Here is a 14,518-nt window from a genome sequence, read left to right on the forward strand (position 1 = left end):
CCGGATAATCGTGGCAAGCATGTAAATATAATCTGATTATTTTTAGATTGATTAATTGCTAGGGAATGCCCTGCATTTAAATTTATATCTTAAGTGATTTTTTTCTAATAATAAAACCAATGCATGTTCATTATATAATAATTGGAAAACAGAGACATAGTAGAAAAGATAATTCATTGCTATTTTTACTTAGAGATAACCACTGTCAATCCCGACCAACAAGCTGTACCCAGCAGAATACCAAGAATGCTTTGGTTGGGGCCCACAGTGAACTCCCAGTCAGCATCTCCCATTTGCCATCATGAGGACTCCCTCAGGTTCTTTTTCGTCTCTGTTATAATAGCATAACCTACCATGTGTAATACTTCCAAGTTGGCCCAAAACCGAAGCCATTATCAGTAGTAGTTTTAAAATAGAGAGTAAATTTAGAACTGTGGCTGCCTTTATCCTGAGTTCATCACTTAATGTTTTATTGATTCTTCCTCAGTTCCTCAAATGTTCTTTAAACGCATGACTGTGGTAGCTGCATCATACTCTAACATGGGGATGTGACACCACAGAGTGAACTCTTCTTTTCCAAATCTGCTTTGTTAGTCCTTTGAGAATTTCATCAATGCACACCTTGTATTTCGATTATATCTGCCCTCCGCTCTTCTTAACCCCACCCTCCTCTACCTCTTCCCAACTTGCGTCCTCGTTTTTGTTTTGTTACTATAACCCATCAGTCCTGTTTCTGTTGCCTATTTACTCGTGGAGAATTGGCGACCTACCAGGAGCCACACCCTTAAGGAAGACCAACTCACCCTCCCCTAGGAGCCATGAGTTGCCTCTAGCTCCTCAGCCTGGGGTCGGTGTTCATGATGACCGCACCTCTCCATGTCGGAATGTTGACAGGCAACCACATCTACTGTGAGTTCGTGAGTGAGCGGCCCTGTCATGTCCAGAAGATACTGTTTTGATCCCATCTCCCCGACCTCTGTCTTTTACGATCTTTCCCTTCCCTCTCCCATGATGGCCTGTGAACCTTAGAGGGTGAGGTGAAATGTTCTAATTGATAAACACTTAGGCTAGCAGTAATTTGTAGTCTGGGATGGAACAATGACTCAGCTGTTAAGAGCTACTCCCAAGGCCCAAATTTGGTTCCCTGCACCCAGGTTGGGTGGCTCACAGCCACCTGTAACTCCAGCCCTAGGAAATCAGTGCCTTCTCTGGCCTTCTCAGACACTGCACACACCACACAAACACTCATATATACATGCCCTCACATATTCTCTTTTATATACACTCACATACACACACTCACACACATACTCTCTCTTACACTCACACTCAAATACACACACACTCACAAACGCACATACTCTTTTACAAACACTCACACACACATAAATAATACATACTCACACATATACTCTCTTACACACGTTCACATGCACACACTCACATATACATACTCACACACATACGCACACTTTTGAAAAATACAATTTGTGGTTTTATAGACCAGGTACTGTATAGCTGAAGGTGACTTTGGACTTCTGATCTTTCTGCCTCCATATCTCAGATTGCTAGAACTACAGGTATTTGCTGTTCCATCTGTTTTTATGGGGTGCTGGGAATTGAACTTAGATCTTCATGTATGCTGAATAAGCACCTTACCAACTGAAGTAAATCCCTATCACAGTTTCATTTTAAAGAAAATCTTATTACATAGCCCAAGCTGGCCTCCAATTCATGCTCCTCCCGGCATGTGGGATACAGGTGCTGCCCCTGTGCCAGGTCACCCTTGAATTTGAGCCAGGACTTGAGCTGATCTTGACATGGATAGATGACTGGAATCAACCCATCTTGACTTAAGTACCGTGGGACCAGGCTCCACATTGGCTTTCTTTCCCCACTACCAGCCCTTACTGCTCTCTCATCCATACCCACAAGAGCCAAAGGACTGGATGGTTTCTCAGGCTCCAGCCATCTGAAAGAGTAGCAAAGAAACACTGAGAATTGGATGGCTCTCTTAATGGGGCTTCCCCTGTGATCTTGTAGTTTTCAACAGGAAGGTAGTTTTGTCCCCCTTCTCACTCTGAGACATTTGCCTGCTTCTGGAGATATATTTGATTGCTGTGTCTGAGAAAGAGGCTGCTAAGGGCATCCTGTGGGATGGAACAGGATGCTGTCAACTGTCCTGCTATATGCAAGATAGGTGTGATACGTGCTTCCCAGGGCTACCTTAGCAATGCGACATAATCTGGAGAGACTAAAATTTTGGAGGCTAGGAATCCAAGTTCAAATATCTGCTGGGTTGAGTTCTTCTTGAGTTCTGTTTAGGAAAATCTGTTCTAAGTTCAAGCTATCCCCAGGTCCTTGCAGTTGGGTGTCCTTAGCTTGTAACTATAACACTCCAGTCTCACCCTTCATGACACATGGTAAGTATCTGTTTCTCCATGATGTCTTTTGATGTGAAAGCAATCATACTCTATAATGGGCTATTCCATTCTTATTCAATATAATCTTAACTGGCTAAATCTGTAATTATTTACAATAAGGTTACACTGTCAGATGCTGAGAGAGCATCAACCTGTCTTTCTTGTGAGGAGGACAGAACTCAACCTGGAAGAGCCCTTCCAAGAAGGAGCAGTCCAACCCAAAACATGAATTGCGGTGCTATTGAGAAAATGGTCCTTATCACCTTTGCGTCACCCCAGGGAGGATAGCTAGGACAGGAGAGAGGCATTATATAGGCTGAGTGTTGGTGTTGTCTTCGAATTCCCACCTAATCCCCAAAATTATGTTGTTAGAAGTGGGGCCTTTGAGAAGTGATCAAGTCCTGTGAACGGCATTACTTCCCCCATACCGTATATGAACCCAGAACCAAGCCCTTACAGAGACCAATCTGCTAGCACCTTGACCTTGGACCACACCAACACCCCCAACTGATGCCTGGAGATTTCTGTTATTTAAAAGCCATGTGGTCTAAGGGCAGAGCAGTGTGAACGGACTAAGACTGGTGGGAAGGGTAGGGTGTGCAGAGATGCTGTCAGTAAGAGGACCAGCAACCTTAGCGCAGAAGCTGCGGGCCACTGTCAACCTCTAAGATGTGACCACCATGATCTACAAGGATGTTTGTGACCCAGACAAGGGGAAGAGTTTGGGATATTACACCAGCTGGGGTGGTAGACATGTGTGCCTCAGCCAGTGCTTCTGACATTTTGTCATCTGACCCTACTGTTCCCTGGACCAGGCACAGCCTTGCCCTCTATCTTTTTAGGGGTGAGGCAGAAAAGAAAAAGAAATCCACAAGCCCCGAAGTTTTGAGCAATACTTTCAAGCTATTTTGTCTCTCCCAAGCCCTGCCTTCTCCCTGTCACACCCACTACCTCCCACAGACAGCCAAACTTAGAATATGGAAAACAGGAAAAACAGCCACACTTGGAAGTGCCGTCTTTCTAGAGAGAACATTGCTTTGGGTGCATCCCCCCACCACCCACCCGTATCTTTCTGATTGCCAAAGCCTGCAGCAGGTGGCCTCATTCTGAGCCGTGTGGCTGCTGTCATGCCACCTGCTTGCTTCTCTGGCTTCAAGAATTCCACAGGAGAATGAACTTCACAGGAGCAAGACCACCGATGTGCTGCGGATCTGCATCTGGGTTCTTCACCTTTACACGATTTTTGTGCACATTCTTGTGAAGAGGCTTCGTGTGCCCACTCAGTATTTGGCCGATTTGAGTAGAATCAAGGTGTGCATGTCAGGGGATGTGAGCAGAGGGGCAGAGGCTGTGCTCTCCAGATGCAGGATGGTGAGCTGCTTCTTGGCAGCAGTATAAATGCCGGCTGGCCACAGGGAGAGACCTTCAGAGCTGTGTGTCTTTAGATCATGGCATACTTCCACATTTTGAGCCCTGGTGTTCCCCTTGGTTTGTCCCATGCAGCAGCTCTGGGCCAGCTTCTGGCTTCTAGTCTCTCTTTAGTCTTTGCCATACTTCTTGTTTTCTGATCTCAGTGCTAACCCAGGCGCCCCAGCCTTGTCTTCCAGCTCTGTATCTGTCCTCCATTGCTCTTCTCTATTCCTTGAAGGAGAAACGCAGTGGAGTCATGGGAAAGCCTTTCTTTTATTATGTCTCAGTCCCATGCGGGCCGCCATACTTTCTGGAATCTTAATTGGGCTTTTCTTACAGGCTGGACCTGGTCACTCCTGTCCACTTGTTTTTTGTGACTCATAGCCACAGCCTCTGAGATTGGCCATGCCTTTACTTGAAAAGTACAGTTTCATTGTTGCTGTTTTAATGGATAACTTGCCTATAGTTGGTCCTCAGTATTTCCCTTTCTCCCTTTCCTGAGAGCACCTAGGCATTCAGGTCTAGCCCATGATAAGACAAAATGCCTGGAAGTGCCTTTGAAGACCAGTGTATAAGTGGAGAGGGCAATTGATGATTAGAAAGGAAAAAGAATCGATGAAAGAGGGGGTGCCCTAGCAAGGAACAGCTGCTGTTTTTTCTTAGGGTTTCTAGGGCTAGACCTAGGATCATTCATATTTTTACATTAATGTATTGTATACACACACACACACACACAACACACAGCACAGCTCATGTGTGTGGAGACCAGAGGAGAGTTTGTGGAGTCAGTTCTATCCTTCCATCATGTGGGTTCTAGAGATCAAACTTGAGTCTTCAGACTTGGCAGCAAGTGCCTTTACTTGCTAAGCCATCTCAAAGGCTTTTAGGTTCTTTATTAACCATGTAGAGTTAGCACTAATGTTTGAATGCTTGTCCCCTTCAAAATTTATGTTGAAATTTAATTTCTATTGCAGCAATCTTAAGAGGTGGAGCACTTAAGAGGTGACTCGGTCTAAGGGCTCCATCGCCCTAGGTGGGATTCTTGTCTTTATGAAAGAACAAATTTGGCCCACTATTGACTCTTTTACCTTCTGCCTTCAGGTGACATAATGAAACTCAGGACTGTACGCCAATGTTTTTCTGTTCATTAGAAACTAATCGGGCATTCTGTTTAGCAGCAATAACAGACTAAGAGAGTTTTGTTTTAGGAAAATAAAATTAAAAGAAATTCAAAACTTTAAAAATAAACTGTTCATCGAAAAGGTGCTGAGGCATTTTAGATCTGAAGAAGAAAACACTCTCTAGCAAGTCGAGATATATATGGGAATGGACAGGGTGATGATTACATATGTAAAAGTGATAAAGTTGGTGTTTAGGTTCCCAGAGATGATCACATTGCCCCTAGTATTTCTGTTGGGAAGTGTTGGCATCCACCACAGTTATTTTTGGTATCAATCCCAATTATAACTGAAGATTCCTATGGACAGTGTCCAGCTTAGGGAGCATCTGGCTAGGACTCCTCATTAGACACGCCTTATTTGGACATAGAAGTTGCCTTCGTGGAGGCAGCTATTGTTTGCCCGCCCCATTCTTCGGAGCGTGTAGGAAGATGCCCCTCCAGCAAATGCAGTGTGGCTGGTGAGTTCATCCTTGGTAGTCAGAAACGGCTTCCTCCTGTGTTTCCCACTGTTGGCCACACTTCCATTGTCAGTGCCCATCCCTGTAACCTCCACACAAGCCAGACAGGGAACTGCCTGGTGCCCCATATTGCACACTGAGAAACATTTTTCTCTATTGCCCTCATTGATTATGCGGCGTATGCTGCATCGGTACTATGTTTCAGACATATTAAATGCTCAAGTGAATCGCTTTGAATTTATCCTGGTAACCTAACTCCCATTTACAGGGAAGACGTATTTCTAGTGGTAAGTGGAGCTGGGACGTATCACTTACAAAGGACTCTTCTCCAGCCATTCATTCTAGAGATGCACACAGCCTACATAGAAAGGGAGAATCCATTTTAGACTTGCGGCTACATGGTGGAAATTTCAGTTTGAATGACCACTGAAAGGAGAGCACTGGGCCCAGTCGGTGCCTTGATGGGTCCTGAGCTGGGAGTCCTTCCTGCGGGAAGAATGAGGTTCCCTCTGGAAAGCAGTGTGCGTGCACTAGAGACGTATTTCAGTGTGCGTGCACCAGAGACGTGTTTCAGTGTGCGTGCACCAGAGACGTGTTTCAGTGTGCGTGCACCGGAGACGTGTTTCAGTGTGCGTGCACCGGAGACGTGTTTCAGTGTGCGTGCACCGGAGACGTATTTTGGTGTGCATGCACCGGAGACGTGTTTCGGTGTGCGTGCACCGGAGACGTGTTTCAGTGTGCGTGCACCGGAGACGTGTTTCAGTGTGCGTGCACAGGAGACGTGTTTCGGTGTGCGTGCACTGTGTGTTTCAGAGCCACAGCAACAAAGGCAGCTGCCAGTACATGGCTCTAGTGTCACAGTTAGAATATTAGCCCAGCAGAGTGAGTGGAATGCAAAGTCATGATGGAAAGAAGGGATGGAAAGCTTACAGTGCAGTTTGGAGAAGATGGTTCAGTGAAAAGTTTGCAGTAGAGGTTTGTAGGTTAGAGACTTGGCTTGGCTTGTCATTATGTAACATTCTAGAAATAAGAGACTCTCAATCCTTGGCACCCATTTTAAAGATGAAATTAATAGTACCTATCTGTGCTTGATCCCCCAAACTTGGAGATTTTGTAGGTAAAGGCCCTAACATAAGACCAGCGTAGTGTGGGCACCTGGGTTAACTATTGCTGGCTACTTAGCACATACTATTTAGTATCTAATAGTGAAGAGATTTTCCACAGGTACTTTCATCATTAATTTCTAACTTAATTGTGTTATAGCCAGAAAAACAGGTGATTTGCATCCGCTGAATTTGCCATTATGCCACAAAATAAGCTTTGTCCAGGTAAATGTTCTCAAGCCCTCAGAAAGAATGTGTGTTCTGCTGTAGTTGAGCAGATTTTCCGTCGAAGTCAAGTAGGTCAATCCAGCTGAGGGTCTTCAAATCTGCTTCCCTGGTTCTTACTAAGAGAGGGAATGAAACCTCTGGCTGTAATTGTGGATTTGTAGCACTCTCTTTGCGTAATTATTAGTGTTTGTTTCATGTTCTTTGAACCTTTGTCTTTATCCACATAAATGCTTAGCATAATTCAGTGCACTTGATAAACTGATCCTTTGATCATTGTGAAATGACCTCCTTTTTTCCTCGGTGATATCATTTACTCCCAAGTCTGCTGTATCTGGTGTTTATATAACCACACAGCTTTCTTTTGGTTATCGTGATATTTTTAAATCCTTTTCACTTCAAACCTACTTACATATTTAAAGGACATTGTGCTGCATGGTATAGAGTTTGGACTTGATTGTTTTATCTTTCATGACAGTTCTGTTTTGGGCTATGATATTTTGACAGTCGGTACTTAATGTGGGTTTAAATCTCTTATCTTGTTTTTTATTCCTATTTTATGTCTATTATTGGTGATCATGTTGCTTCTCCCTCCTCAGTTTTGCCTTTTGCTTGGATGAATAGAATATTTTCGATGATGGATGTTATCTCCTTTGTTAGGTTCCTAACATTTTGAATAGTTGCTTTAAGTAGGTAGGATTTTAACTTATCGCAGTTATTTACAAGTGACACCATTTTTACATTGCATGCTTCCATTACCTTCTAGAACTTTGTGCTATTGTAGTCAGATATTTTACATGTACTTACACTATAAATCCCACACTGGTTTGCTAATTGTTTTTGCTTTAACAGTGAATTATAAGCAAAAGATATTTAAGTGGTAGTAAAAAGACACATTTATTAGTGTAGTTAGCATTACCAGTGCTCTTCATTCTTGGATATAAAGGTATAAATACAGTTTTCCATATATAACACTGTTTTTCTTTCTTCTGAAAAATTTCCTTTATTTTTTGTGTGATTGCGTGTGTGTGTGTGTACATGCACATTCATGTGTAGATACAGGTACATGCTGAATTACACATGTGGAGGTCAGAAGACATTCCAGATGTTGCCTCTCACCCTTCCACCTTGTCTGAGATACTCTGTCCACTGTTACATACACAACACTAGCTGGTCCCAAGCTCCTAGGGATGCTCCTGTTTCCTTCTTCAATCCCCCATCCCTTACTGCTACACTGTAGAGTTTTCAGTTTGAATGATCACTTTGAGGCTTAAGGTTAATTATAAATGTCCAGCCAATAGCTCAGGCTTGTTACTAGCTAACTCTTGCATTTAAATTAACTCATATTTCTTATCTATGCTTTGCTACATGGCTTGGCACCTTTTCTCAGTATGGCATGTCCAGCTTGCTCTTCTCTCTGCTTCTGCTAGTGACTCCTCTGACTCCGCCCTTCTTCCTCCCAGCATTCTCAGTTTAGCTCTCCTCTTAACCTTATCCTGTTTATCTATTGGCCAGCCAGCTTCTTTATTAAGCCAAACACAGCAACATATATCCACACAGTGCAAAGGAATATTCCACAGCAGTGGCTGTGTATGGCAGTGGGAGGTATTTGAGGAGAGGGTGCATAAGTGGAGACCAGAGGTCAGTATTGGGGTGTGTGCCCCTCTAATGTTCTCCATCCTATTTTTAAGACAGGATTTCACATTGAATCTGGAGCTTCTGATTGGTCAATGAGGCCCAGCACTATTTCTGGCTCTGCTGCCCAGAACTGGGGTGTTTAGATGCACATTGCTACACCCAAATTTTTACCTGGGTCTTAAGCTCAGGTCCTCATGCTTGCACTGAGCCCCTCTCCCCAACTTTTCAATAGTTTCTACTGTTACGTTTTCAAGTTCAGTAAGTTTGTCTTCTGCAGTTGTCTAATCTGCTGCTAATGTGACCCAGTGCCTTTGCTGTCACTAAGAGTAAAATGTTAAGCTGCTCTGTCATGTCTTCTGTGTTCTGGATATGTGAAATGCGTGGACAGCAGATTATTTTTATTTGTCATTGTTTACTATTTCTAACATATGTAAATTCTGTGTCTGTTTTGAGTGATGTATTTTTCTCTTCACATGGGTTGTTTTCCACATTGTTTTTTGTAGGCCTGCAGACTTTTTTCTTTTTCTTTTCTATGCTAGACAGTGCGAAATTTGCCTTGGCCTTTGCTGAGTATTTTTAGTTTTATAAATCTCTTAAGTTCTCTGGGAAGTTAAGTGGCTTGGGAAAAGTTTGATCCTTTTAAGCCTTAAAATTTGATAAGCAAGACCAAAGCAGTGTGTAAGTTTACCTGTTCAAAGCAAGACCTACTGAGTACCAATATCCTGTGAGTCCAGAGGGTTTAGGATTGAGTGGTGGGAACAGAGACTATGTCTATCCCTGTGTGAATCCTGGGTACCATTGTCCAGTCCCTTTTGGTGGTCTCATTTTTAGCCTCAGGTAGCTTCATGTGCAGAGATTGACCTATCCAGAAAGGGTAAAGAAGGAGCAGATTTTATTTTCATCTATAAAGCGCTATCCCAGTGTAAGGTTTGGGGCATGATCTTGATTGTTATAGTTCATAATCAAACTTATCAACAAGTCTGCTCTCCAATGCCCGTATTTCCGTGGCTTTTTTCACCTCAGTGCATGTACTCCTTTGCGTATTGTCCTTCAAATCATGTTGGTTCCAGCTGTGGGGCCAATAGTCATGAAGTGTCAGGGAGGTGTCCCTTACTGGTCCTCCACCTGGCCTGCGTTCCAGGATGTACTAGTACTTTTTTTTTTTTTTTTTTTGGTTTTTCGAGACAGGGTTTCTCTGTGGCTTTGGAGCCTGTCCTGGAACTAGCTCTTGTAGACCAGGCTGGTCTCGAACTCACAGAGATCCACCTGCCTCTGCCTCCCGAGTGCTGGGATTAAAGGCGTGCGCCACCACCGCCTGGCTGTACTAGTACTTTTGAATAAAAAGAATTCCTTCTAGGCCTCGTACATTCTCCTCCCAAAGAACTAGTTCTGTATTACCAAGGAAACTGACTCTTAATTACACACAGGTTTTCATCCAGTATCTCTTCCACCCCTTGCTTTTAAAAGGCGTATCTGCTCTGTCCCAAGAAATCGGAAGCAATGTCTGTGCTGCTGGAGTTCCTGTAGTTGTGGATAAATTGCCTAGAATGCTTCATTGCATCCCTAGGGAGCAAACAAAAAGGCAACGAGGCAAGACTCTAGGAGTGAGCCGAACGCAGATTTAAGAGCTAAATTATGGGGACTATTTTACCTGTCTGATGCAGAGAGGAAGTGGGAGCAATAAAAGAGCATATAACCAACTGAATGACCCAAGTCTGTGGCTCGGGGGCTCTGGCTACCAGAAGCCCTCTATGAAAGACCCAGCAGCTAAGAGATCAAAATCCCAGCCCTGAATGTCTTTTTGGCATGCCAGGTGGGAAACATAGGCAAGGGCTCAAGGCCAAGGCATGGTTCTAAGACTGGAGCACTGATACATGCCAACAGTTATGTCAGAGTGAGGTCAAGTCTGGCCCGGGGCAGTACCCATTGTTGACTTGATGAGAAGGTAAGCTTAAGTCTCTTGTCAATACTTGTCCTGATTTCGGGTCAGTGTATGTCTTTGGTAATATTTCAATTGATATCTTCTAAACAGGTTCTTATTTCAAGAATGAATCAGGTGATAGGATCAGCTAGTTGGGAATGAACAACAAAACATGGGTTTTAACACGTAAAGTCGTATATCAGATAATTTATGGAGATCAGAGTAGAATATTAGAATTAGTGGGGATTGATTGATTTATTCACTAATGTTTATGGAACACTTTGCTGGTGCTAAGTAATAAAAAAATAATGGAAGACATCATCTGGACCTAAGCAGGGGAGAATATGGCAGGTGCCATGGGAGTGAGGGATGGTATAGATCACTTTTTCAGAAACCCAGAAAAGGACTCATAAGTCAGCCTCCAGAAAAAACAGAAGGTATAAGAGAGGACTTCCTAGAGGAAGTGCTGCTGTGGCAGGGTGTTAAGAGGAGAGTGAGAGTCAGTCATGTAGAAAAACAAAGGAAATGAATCTTTTTTTTTTAATCTAAAAAAGATTTTTTTTTATTTTTTAATTAATTTATTTATTAAAGATTTCTGTCTCTTCCCCGCCACCGCCTCCTATTTCCCTCCCCCTCCCCCAATCAAGTCCCCCTCCCTCGTCAGCCCAAAGAGCAATTAGGGTTCCCTGCCCTGTGGGAAGTCCAAGGACCACCCACCTCCATCCAGGTCTAGTAAGGTGAGCATCCAAACTGCCTAGGCTCCCCCAAAGCCAGTACGTGCAGTAGGATCAAAAACCCATTGCCATTGTTCTTGAGTTCTCAGTAGTCCTCATCTGAAAAAGCCTGGGATAAAACCGGACTTGCTGAACATAAAGGAAGTGAATCTTGACCTGAAGAAATAGATGCTACCACACACAAGCTAGTCATTGCCAGCGGTTTTGAAAAGGCAAGCAGTTTATCTACAGATAGTTTATAGGAGGGTGATGTGCATTAACGCAGAAGGGGAAAACCAGGGTCGGATGAAGAAAGGCCCCACATGCCGTGCTAAGGCATCTATCCCGAGGGGTTGGGAAACCACCAAACACTTTTAAGTAGGCAGGAGATCTGCTGGATTGAATTTGAGAAGCTCTTTCAGGTAATAGTCGGGGAGAAGGTTAGGCACAGACCCAGCCGATTTTAGTTAGGTTGACTCGGCTATCTGGGCAATTCTACACTCACACACCTCTATTCTTGTCTACTCCATAAACAATTAGTAGATAGATATTCGCTGTGGACCAGACCTAGTGTCTGGCCTAGGGGTGGTGAAGATGAATAAGATATAGAACCCTCCTTTACAGGGTTCATATGACAATACAAGGTGGCCTGGACACACATGGTTCCTTTACTGTGTGATAATGGCTGTGGTACAGGATAAACATACAGTCCCCTAGGCACGAAGAAAGTGTCTTGTTTCTGGACCTTCCGTCTCCTCTTTTGACAAACCATAACCTATCCACAGACGCCTGCCTCTACTGTGGGAAAGACAGGGCAGGGTAATGCTGGTTGTACCGTTTTGAAGCTGTGTACCCTTAACCAGCAATTCTCTGTAGTTTATTCACATGAGAAAAGAGTGAATCAATTCCCAAGCTACCGTGAGAACTAAAGGAGAACTATGTGTAAGATTTTAATAGTTCTTGGCAAGGTGAAAATACCTACTTACCCTAGCCATTCTTATCCTTACTTGGTCGTCATTTTCGTCTTAGCACCTGTACCTTGTCAAGAAACTTCAGCCCCTCTCCCTCCATCAGACAGAGGTCTGATCTCCAAAATATACAAAGAACTCAAGAAATAGGTCAGCAAAAGAGCACATAGTCCAATAAAGAAAATGAAGTATAGGCCTAAACAGAGAACTCTCAACAGAGGAATCTAAAATGGCTGAAAGACACATCCTTAGTCATCAGAGAAATGCAAATCAAAACAACTCTGAGATTCTATCTTACACCTGTAAGAATGGCCAAGATCAAAAACACTGATGACAACTTATGCTGGAGAGGTTGTGGGGAAAAGGGAACACTTCTGCATTGCTGATGGGAATGCAAGCTGGTCCAGCTCCTTTGGATGTCAGTATGGTGATTTCTCATAAAATTAGGGAACAACCAAGACCCAGTAATACCACTTTTGGGTATATATCCAAAGGATGCTAAATCGTGCCACAAAGACATGTGCTCAACTATGTTCATAGCAGCATTGTTTGTCATAGCCAGAACCTGGAAACAACCTAAATACCCCTCGACAGAAGAATGGATAAGGAAAATGTGATACATTTACACAATGGAGTACTACACAGCAGAAAAAATAACAGCTTGAATTTTGCAGGTAAATGGATAGAGCTAGAAAACATCATTTTGAGTGAGGTAACCCAGACACAGAAAGACAATTATCACATGTACTCATTCGTAAGTGCTTTTTAAACACAAAGCAAAGAAAACCAGCCCACAAATCACAATTCCAGAGAACTTAGATAACAATGCAGACACTAAGAGAGACTTACATAGATCTAATCTACATGCAAAGTAGAAAAAGACAAGATCTCCCAAGTAAATTGGGAGCATGGGGACCTTGGAGGAGGGTTGAAGGGGAGAGGAGAGGCAGGGAGGGGAGCAGAGAAAAATGTAGAGCTCAATAAAAAATCAATACTAATAAAAAAGAAACGTCAGTCCCTAGTTATCTGTTATGTTGCTGCCTCGTTTATGTGCTGTTTCTCTCCACGGTGACTTTATTCTCCTAGAATGAAGTATGCTTCTGTCCTCCTAGGATGCTTGTAATGCTGCTAGTATTAAAGTGACCAGCCGGCCAATTTTTCCCCAGAATTAGGGGGTTTCTGGTTACCAGGACTGGCTGTGCTAAAACCAGTAAAACCTTTGGCCAATAAGGATGCACTGGGCACCCTGAATGAAACAGGCACTTCCACTTTGCTTCTCCCCATCTTATTGGTTTTAAATCCAACTTATAAACACACTTATTTCAGCCAGCACTCGGGGGGGCAGAGTCAGGCAGATCTCTGAGTTCGAGGCCAGCCTGGTCTAAAAAGTGAATTCCAGGACAGCCAGAGCTACACAGAGAAATCCTCACTGAAAACCAAAACCAAACAAAACAAAAACAACAAACAAGCAAAAAAGAAACCACATTTATTTTGTGAGCTTTGCAACAAAATGTTATTTAGTGGATTAAATGTAGAGTTCTAACCTCCAGTTTCTTTGTACTTCTGAGATTCTCTAGAGTTCAAAGCAGGAATTTGAGAATTCTTGAAAAAAATCTTCCTCAAAAAATATATAGGTCTATTGGACTGAATATTGTGTCCAACACCCTAAGAAACTCTTTTTTATTTTTTAGACTTGGTCCACTACCTCAGAGGCCTCCCTTACCTCTCCTCCTCATCTCTGCCTTTCTCCAATGGCTCTGAACAGCTTCTTTCATGTGCTGTCTGGAGTGAACACTCTTTAGGTTTGGGGTGGGGAGGAACCCCTTTCTTTACATTAAGCTAGTCTATTTGTTGTTGCTTTTTCATGAATTGCCTAGCTGGCACAAAATTTTCCTTTGAACCCTATCTGGATGACATTAGGACAACGCTTGCCTTGGGCCATTGCTGCCCCAACAGTATTTCTTAAGAATGTCTTGGGACCTCTCTGGGAATTCCTAATCACCAGCTTCGTGTTTTCAGCAACGGAGAGCTGGGTCAGTAGCCTTCTGAGGGTCATCCTTGGTGTTAATTTCTAGGCCATAATTCATCCCTTGACACTCAGATCCCCAGGGAAGTCAAAACAAGTTCTGTACAGTTTTGGCTGTCGCCACTTTTGAATCTCGACTCACCTTGTATTTGCTGGTGACTTCTGCTTCTAGGTCCCCATAGCCAGTCAGCACCAGTTCCTGGTCATAGGGCAGTGTGCCTACCTGGGGGAGATGGGTAAATTTATGTGAATCAGAGTCACAGACTGGATGTCAGAATTGTATTAAGAGTAAACCAATGAGGAAGAGTTGTGTTCATGATACACAATGTAATAACTACTTTTAAAGCTCTGGCTGCCATCCTGATGAGCAATAATTGCAAGTGGCTTGTCTTTTGAAACGCTTGTGAGAATACCACCCCATGTACAGACAGTGTTGGAGGCATGAGTGCATCC

At 43.3% G+C, this 14,518-nt stretch overlaps 1 protein-coding gene across 28 annotated transcripts in view; it reads left to right on the top strand.

Moving 5' to 3' along the window:
- Kalrn (kalirin RhoGEF kinase) overlaps positions 1-14,518 on the top strand; it is a 605,871-nt gene that overhangs the window by 294,096 nt on the left and 297,257 nt on the right. The window lies entirely within an intron of this gene.

Source organism: Microtus pennsylvanicus, chromosome 1, assembly GCF_037038515.1.
Source record: "Microtus pennsylvanicus isolate mMicPen1 chromosome 1, mMicPen1.hap1, whole genome shotgun sequence".
In the NCBI taxonomy this organism is placed as follows: domain Eukaryota; kingdom Metazoa; phylum Chordata; class Mammalia; order Rodentia; family Cricetidae; genus Microtus; species Microtus pennsylvanicus.